The sequence below is a fragment of the Pseudophryne corroboree genome, chromosome 1, assembly GCF_028390025.1.
Source record: "Pseudophryne corroboree isolate aPseCor3 chromosome 1, aPseCor3.hap2, whole genome shotgun sequence".
In the NCBI taxonomy this organism is placed as follows: domain Eukaryota; kingdom Metazoa; phylum Chordata; class Amphibia; order Anura; family Myobatrachidae; genus Pseudophryne; species Pseudophryne corroboree.
The window spans coordinates 1002216600-1002225591 of record NC_086444.1 but is presented as its reverse complement, the minus strand read 5'-3'; the positions used below and the strand labels follow the sequence as shown (position 1 = coordinate 1002225591).

At 43.5% G+C, this 8992-nt stretch overlaps 2 pseudogenes; both read left to right on the top strand.

The window, feature by feature from the left end:
* The first annotated feature begins 8359 nt into the window (after positions 1-8359).
* Positions 8360-8477, top strand: LOC134942189 (5S ribosomal RNA; annotated as a pseudogene).
* Positions 8478-8626: 149 nt separating this feature from the next.
* LOC134945489 (5S ribosomal RNA) lies at positions 8627-8744 on the top strand (annotated as a pseudogene).
* Positions 8745-8992: the final 248 nt, after the last annotated feature.

Genomic DNA, 8992 nt, shown 5'->3' with positions numbered 1-8992 from the left:
ATAGTGGGGAAAGTATTAGAAGGTATTCTAAGAGATAGTATTCAGAAGTTCCTTGAAACCAATAAGGTCATTAAAAGGAATCAACATGGGTTTATGAAGGACAGATCCTGTCAAACCAACTTACTTGGCTTTTATGAAACAGTAAGCGCAAACCTAGATCAGGGTAAAGACGTGGATGTAATCTTTTTAGACTTTGCCAAAGCGTTCGATACTGTACCACACATGAGACTTATCTACAAGCTACAAGAATCAGGGCTAGGAAGCACAATATGCACTTGGGTCAAAAACTGGTTAGATAATAGGAAGCAGCGCGTTGTGGTTAATGGATCTTTTTCAACTTGGACTGAAGTGCTAAGTGGTGTGCCGCAAGGCTCAGTATTAGGACCGCTATTGTTCAATATTTTCATTAACGACCTAACAGAAGGTCTAGAGAGCATGGTGTCAATTTTTGCAGCTGATACCAAATTGTGTAAGGCTATAAATACAGAGGAGGATGCCGAGTCTCTTCAGAACGACTTGGTTAAATTAGAAGCATGGGCAGCCAAATGGAGAATGCGCTTCAACACAGACAAGTGTAAGGTAATGCACTGTGGTAACAAGAACAAAAATTACACCTACCTACTAAATGGGGTAAAATTAGGGGATTCTGTACTGGAAAAGGATTTAGGTGTCCTAATAGATAGCAAGCTAAGCAGTAGTACCCAAAGTAGGACTGCAGCAAAGAAGGCTAATAAGATATTAGCATGCATAAAACGGGGTATTGATGCTAGGGACGAGAGTATTATACTCCCGTTATATAAATCACTAGTGAGGCCACACCTTGAATACTGTGTACCATTCTGGGCACCATACTACAAAAAGGATATCCTGGAGCTTGAAAAGGTACAGAGGAGGGCGACCAAACTAATTAAGGGCATGGAGACGATGGAATACAAGGAAAGGCTTGAAAGACTAGGCATGTTTACATTGGAAAAGCGGAGACTAAGAGGGGATATGATCAACATCTACAAATATATAAGGGGACAATACACAGAGCTTGCGCGGGACCTGTTTTTGGTTAGATCAACACAGAGGACTCGTGGACACTCGCTCAGGTTAGAGGAGAGGAGATTCCGCACAATACGGCGTAAAGGCTTTTTCACGGTAAGGACAATACGTGTTTGGAATTCCCTGCCCGAGGGAGTTGTAATGGCGGAATCTGTCAACACCTTTAAGAATGGGTTAGATAAATTCCTATTGGATAAGGATATCCAGGGGTATGGTGCATAGTCATGCATTATAGTTACTATAAATAGGGATAAAATGCAATGGCTGACAGCAGCATCAGTCAGAAATTTTAGTCAAATCATCATGCATAGGACACCACAAATAGGTTGAACTCGATGGACAATTGTCTTTTTTCAACCTCAGATACTATGTTACTATGTTACTATGTTACTATTCAGTTGTTCACTATTACAGTCCTATTAGGTAAACTGACACAAAGTAAGGTTGTCCCACTGGGTGGATGCCCAATATAGAGGTTCTGGAATCAATCTTTAAAAAGTCATTTCTAAAAAGAAATGTCCAATATAAACTGTTTAAAATGTATTTTATAGGCATGCCAGTACAAGTTATGTGACAAATTCCTACTGTAGAAAAATATGGATAAGTTGTGTAGAAAAATTAATGTCTTGTAAGGGGACTTTAAAAAGAAAAGATAGCAGTTAACACATTTAATAGTCAAACTTTGCATCATTCAATCAACAAAATGAATATAACTTCAATTTTTTTTATATTACAATAAATAAGTTGTAATCTACAATAAAATACCTGGTGGATTAATATTTAACAGTCTGCTCAACTCTCTTGTAATTACCTCCCAGGGGAGTACAACCCAGTCTTTCGTCTCTTTAATAGGTACTATTAATTTTTAATGGGCAAAAAAGATGTTTGCAGTAAAACAAGCATGAGGGTGAACATTTATTTCAGAAATATGTGTGTAAAGGTCAACATCATGCTTGTATCCTTGTCTATTTTTGTTATTAGAAACTTTAATGAACTAAATTTTCAGACAAAATACAAGTACTAATTCAGACCTGATCGCAGCAGCAAATTTGTTAGCTAATGGGCAAAACCATGTGCACTGCAGGGGGGGCAGATATAACATTTGCAGAGAGAGTTAGATTTGGGTGGGTTATTTTGTTTCTGTGCAGGGTAAATACTGGCTGCTTTATTTTTACACTGCAATTTAGATTTCAGTTTGAACTAGTGATGTGCACCGGAAATTTTTCGGGTTTTGTGTATTGGTTTTGGATTCGGTTCCGCGGCCGTGTTTTGGATTCGGACGCGTTTTGGCAAAACCTCACCGACAATTTTTTGTCGGAATCGGGTGTGTTTTGGATTCGGGTGTTTTTTACAAAAAACCCTAAAAAACAGCTTAAATCATAGAATTTGGGGGTCATTTTGATCCCATAGTTTTATTAACCTCAATAACCATAATTTCCACTCATTTCCAGTCTATTCTGAACACCTCACACCTCACAATATTATTTTTAGTCCTAAAATTTGCACTGAGGTCGCTGGATGGCTAAACTAAGCGACACAAGTGGCCGACACAAACACCTGGCCCATCTAGGAGTGGCACTGCAGTGTCAGGCAGGATGGCACTTCAAAAAAATTGTCCCCAAACAGCACATGATGCATAGAAAAAAAGAGGCGCACCAAGGTCGCTGTGTGACTAAGCTAAGCGACACAAGTGGCCGACACAAACACCTGGCCCATCTAGGAGTGGCACTGCAGTGTCAGGCAGGATGGCACTTCAAAAAAATTGTCCCCAAACAGCACATGATGCAAAGAAAAAAAGAGGCGCACCAAGGTCGCTGTGTGTCTAAGCTAAGTGACACAAGTGGCCGACACAAACACCTGGCCCATCTAGGAGTGGCACTGCAGTGTCAGGCAGGATGGCACTTCAAAAAAATTGTCCCCAAACAGCACATGATGCAAAGAAAAATGAAAGAAAAAAGAGGTGCAAGATGGAATTGTCCTTGGGCCCTCCCACCCACCCTTATGTTGTATAAACAGGACATGCACACTTTAACGAACCCATCATTTCAGCGACAGGGTCTGCCACATGACTGTGACTGAAATGACTGGTTGGTTTGAGCCCCAACCAAAAAAAGAAGCAATCAATCTCTCCTTGCACAAACTGGCTCTACAGAGGCAAGATGTCCACCTCATCATCATCCTCCGATTCCTCACCCCTTTCACTGTGTACATCCCCCTCCTCACAGATTATTAATTCGTCCCCACTGGAATCCACCATCTCAGGTCCCTGTGTACTTTGTGGAGGCAATTGCTGCTGGTGAATGTCTCCACGGAGGAATTGATTATAATTCATTTTGATTAACATCATCTTCTCCACATTTTCTGGAAGTAACCTCGTACGCCGATTGCTGACAAGGTGAGCGGCTGTACTAAACACTCTTTCGGAGTACACACTGGAGGGAGGGTAACTTAGGTAGAATAAAGCCAGTTTGTGCAAGGGCCTCCAAATTGCCCCTTTTTCCTGCCAGTATATGTACGGACTGTCTGACGTGCCTACTTGGATGCGGTCACTCATATAATCCTCCACCATTCTTTCAATGGTGAAAGAATCATATGCAGTGACAGTAGACGACATGTCAGTAATCGTTGGCAGGTCCTTCAGTCCGGACCAGATGTCAGCACTCGCTCCAGACTGCCCTGCATCACCGCCAGTGGGTGGGCTCGGAATTCTTAGCCTTTTCCTCGCACCCCCAGTTGCGGGAGAATGTGAAGGAGGAGATGTTGATGGGTCACGTTCTGCTTGGCTTGACAATTTTCTCACCAGCAGGTCTTTGAACCTCTGCTGACTTGTGTCTGCCGGAAAGAGAGATACAACGTAGGTTTTAAATCTAGGATCGAGCACGGTGGCCAAAATGTAGTGCTCTGATTTCAACAGATTGACAACCCGTGAATCCTGGTTAAGCGAATTAAGGGCTCCATCCACAAGTCCCACATGCCTAGCAGAATCGCTCTTTTTTAGCTCCTCCTTCAATGTCTCCAGCTTCTTCTGCAAAAGCCTGATGAGGGGAATGACCTGACTCAGGCTTGCAGTGTCTGAACTGACTTCACGTGTGGCAAGTTCAAAGGGTTGCAGAACCTTCCAGACATTGAAATCATTCTCCACTGCGCTTGAGTCAGGTGCATTCCCCCTCCTTTGCCTATATCGTGGGCAGATGTATAGGCTTGAATGGCCTTTTGCTGCTCCTCCATCCTCTGAAGCATATAGAGGGTTGAATTCCACCTCGTTACCACCTCTTGCTTCAGATGATGGCAGGGCAGGTTCAGGAATGTTTGGTGGTGCTCCAGTCTTTTGTACGCGGTGGCTGAATGCCGAAAGTGGCCCGCAATTCTTCGGGCCACCGACAGCATCTCTTGCACGCCCCTGTCGTTTTTTAAATAATTCTGCACCACCAAATTCAATGTATGTGCAAAACATGGGACGTGCTGGAATTTGCCCAGATGTAATGCACGCACAATATTGCTGGCGTTGTCCGATGTCACAAATCCCCATGAGAGTCCAATTGGGGTAAGCCACTCTGCGATGATCTTCCTCAGTTGCCGTAAGAGGTTGTCAGCTGTGTGCCTATTCTGGAAAGCGGTGATACAAAGCTAGCCTGCCTAGGAACGAGTTGGCGTTTGCGAGATAATGCTACTGGTGCCGCCGCTGCTGTTCTTGCTGCGGGAGGAAATACATCTATCCAGTGGGCTGTCACAGTCATATAGTCCTGAGTCTGCCCTGCTCCACTTGTCCACATGTCCGTGGTTAAGTGGACATTGGGTACAACTGCATTTTTTAGGACACTGGTGAGTCTTTTCTGAGGTCTGTGTACATTTTCGGTATCGCCTGCCTAGAGAAATGGAACCTAGATGGTATTTGGTACCGGGGACAAAGTACCTCAATCAAGTCTCTAGTTGGCTCTGAATTAACGGTGGATACCGGAACCACGTTTCTGACCGCCCAGGCTGCCAAGGCCTGAGTTATCTGCTTTGCAGCAGGATAACTGCTGTGATATTTCATCTTCCTCGCAAAGGACTGTTGGACAGTCAATTGCTTACTGGAAGTAGTACAAGTGGTCTTCCGACTTCCCCTCTGGGATGACGATCGACTCCCAGCAGCTACAACAGCAGCGCCAGCAGCAGTAGGCATTACACTCAAGGATGCATCGGAGAAATCCCAGGCAGGAGAGGACTCGTCAGACTTGCCAGTGACATGGCCTGCAGGACTATTGGCTTTCTTGGGTAAGGAGGAAATTGACACTGAGGGAGTTGGTGGTGTGGTTTGCAGGAGCTTGGTTACAAGAGGAAGGGATTTAGTGGTCAGTGGACTGATTCCGCTGTCACCCAAAGTTTTTTAACTTGTCACTGACTTATGATGAATGCGCTGCAGGTGACGTATAAGGGAGGATGTTCCGAGGTGGTTAACGTCCTTACCCCTACTTATTACAGCTTGACAAAGGCAACACACGGCTTGACACCTGTTGTCCGCATTTGTGTTGAAATAATTCCACACCGAAGAGCTGATTTTTTTTGTATTTTGACCAGGCATGTCAATGGCCATATTCGTCCCACGGACAACAGGTGTCTCCCCGGGTGCCTGACTTAAACAAACCACCTCACCATCAGAATCCTCCTGGTCAATTTCCTCCCCAGCGCCAGCAACACCCATATCCTCATCCTGGTGTACTTCAACAGTGACATCTTCAATTTGACTATCAGGAACTGGACTGCGGGTGCTCCTTCCAGCACTTGCAGGGGGCGTGCAAATGGTGGAAGGCGCAAGCTCTTCCCGTCCAGTGTTGGGAAGGTCAGGCATCGCTACCGACACAATTGGACTCTCCTTGGGTATTTGTGATTTAGAAGAACGCACAGTTCTTTGCTGTGCTTTTGCCAGCTTAAGTCTTTTCATTTTTCTAGCGAGAGGATGGGTGCTTCCATCCTCATGTGAATCTGAACCACTATCCATGAACATAGGCCAGGGCCTCAGCCGTTCCTTGCCACTCCGTGTCGTAAATGGCATATTGGCAAGTTTACGCTTCTCATCAGACGCTTTCAATTTTGATTTTTGGGTCATTTTACTGAACTTTTGTTTTTTGGATTTTCATGCTCTCTACTATGACATTGGGCATCGGCCTTGGCAGACGACGTTGATGGCATTTCATCATCTCGGCCATGACTAGTGGCAGCAGCTTCAGCACGAGGTGGAAGTGGATCTTGATCTTTCCCTATTTTAACCTCCACATTTTTGTTCTCCATTTTTTAATGTGTGGAATTATATGCCACTATCAATAGCAATGGCCTACTACTATATTTACTGCGCACAACTGAAATGCACCACAGGTATGGATGGATAGTATGCTTGACGACACAGAGGTAGGTACAGCAGTGGCCTTCCGAACCGTACTGCTATATATAGTATACTGGTGGTCACTGTATCAGCAAACTGCAAAACTAAAATGCACCACAGGTATAGAATGTAGATGGATAGTATACTTAATGAATGACGACACAGAGGTAGGTACAGCAGTAGCCTTCCGTACTGCTATATATAGTTTACTGGTGGTCACTGTATCAGCAAACTGCAAAACTAAAATGCACCACAGGTATAGAATGTAGATGGATAGTATACTTAATGAATGATGACACAGAGGTAGGTACAGCATTGGCCTTCCGTACTGCTATATATAGTATACTGGTGGTCACTGTGTCAGCAAACTGCAAAACTAAAATGCACCACAGGTATAGAATGTAGATGGATAGGATACTTAATGAATGACGACACAGAGGTAGGTACAGCAGTGGCCTTCCGTACTGCTATATATAGTATACTGGTGGTCACTGTGTCAGCAAACTGCAAAACTAAAATGCACCACAGGTATAGAATGTAGATGGATAGTATACTTAATGAATGATGACACAGAGGTAGGTACAGCAGTGGCCTTCCATACCGTACTGCTATATATAGTATACTGGTGGTCACTGTGTCAGCAAACTGCAAAACTAAAATGCTCTCGTGAGCAAGCCTAATCAGGTGAAACGTACGTCGAGAACGTCCATAGTGACGTCATCGCGGCTACGCCCAGTCCAGAAGCGGGCGGCCGCGCTCATCACTGTTGCGGGACTTCGGACAGAGGAGACCAGGACAGCATCCGCCGCATTCCTTGCGGCCGTGGTAACTGACACTAGATCACCAGGGTTTTAAGTGTGCTGCGGCAACCAACACTAGATCATTAGGGCACAATGGGAATTTATCCCCTGCCTAACACTGACTATATACCCGTTTGTTGCTGTAATTGATACCAGTGCTGTGGTAATTCTCACTAGACCACCAGGGTTTAAATTGTGTTTATACTCACTATCAATTTGTAAAGATTTGACCGCATACCTAGTGACAGTGGTAACAGATACTAGACCTCTGTATACCACTACACTCTCCTCTGTCTTAGAACTGTGTTCTATCTGCAGTAATTACACCATATTTGCAGAGAAGAAAAACTTGTACAATATTGTCCTAATAGGACAACAAAACATTTCTATTGCATTTATTTCCCGCCTATGCCTCTTAGGTTTATTTACTAGATTTAGGTATTCAACCTTGATTTTGTTATAAGTTTATTTATGGTAGCATTTTTTATTCATTGGCATTAATCATCGAGTATTTAGTATCAATCAATCTCACTCTTATTATAAGGCTAATTGTACTATTTGTGAGCCAGCCCTGAGCTCCTTACCAGCATATGATCACTCATCTGGCTTCCCTTCAGGGGACCAGCAATTATAGTGTTAATTGTCATCTAACCATCTTTGAGTCAGTTCTGAACTCTGTTCTTTAATAATTGGTATTGATCAATTTCACTCTCACTATAAGGCTATATGTATTATCTGTGAGCCAGCCTTGAGCTCTTTGCCAGCATATGATTACTCATCTGGTTTCCCTTTAGGGGACTAGCAATTATAGCGTTTATTGTCATTGAACCATCTATGAGCCGTTTCTGAGCTCTGATTCTCATTTATCAATTGTTATTTCTTAATCTATGGATTAAGATACACACATACACAGTACATATCTTCATTCAGCATTTTCATGAGAGCTCACTATCTGCAAAACTCTACCTACCACACTACACCTCTATCAAATTTATCCTGTGCCTTAATAAATCCTAGACACTCCGAATTATCCTGACACGCCCTTGTCTGGAAATACCATTTTGAGACTATCTATAGCCTTGGTTGAGTGTGAGGTACAGAAAGCAGAGTTTGTGTATTCTCCCATTCCATTCATATTTCCTTTATACTGGCCCACGGCCATACTACCCTGAATACGCCCGATCCTGTCCAATCTCGGAAGCTAAGCAGGCATGGCCTGGTCAGTACTAGGAAGGTGAACCTCCTGAGAATACCAGGTGCAGTGGGCCTTTTAAAAGGAAAAATCTCATCCAACGCTTCTCACATTCCTGCTTCTGGAAAAACCCTCCCGGACTATTCATGGTTTTGACTTATGTACAGTACAGATAATAGGAGTGGATTTCCCCTCTTATTTCTTTTCTTACATTTCAAACAACAGGCCCATGGCCATACTACCCTGAATACGCCCGATCTTGTACGATCTCGGAAGCTAAGCAGGTATGGCCTGGTCAGTATCAGGAAGGGAAACCTCCTGAGAATACCAGGTGCAGTGGGCCCCCTTTTCTCTCTTAAAAGATTCTTTTTGCCATCTTCCTTTTCCTTAACCCAACCTTGCTACCATATCACGCCACTATTAAAACCTTTATTCCAAGGCATGTACAGTGACTCTTCTGGATACCCTCATTTCATCAGAATTTTATGGTATCCATTAAACACATTTTTTCTGATATCTTCACCTTCCTTCATTACCTTGTACCTCATTTGTTAAAAAGGTTAAACAAGGTCCTTATTCTAAACATCAGAC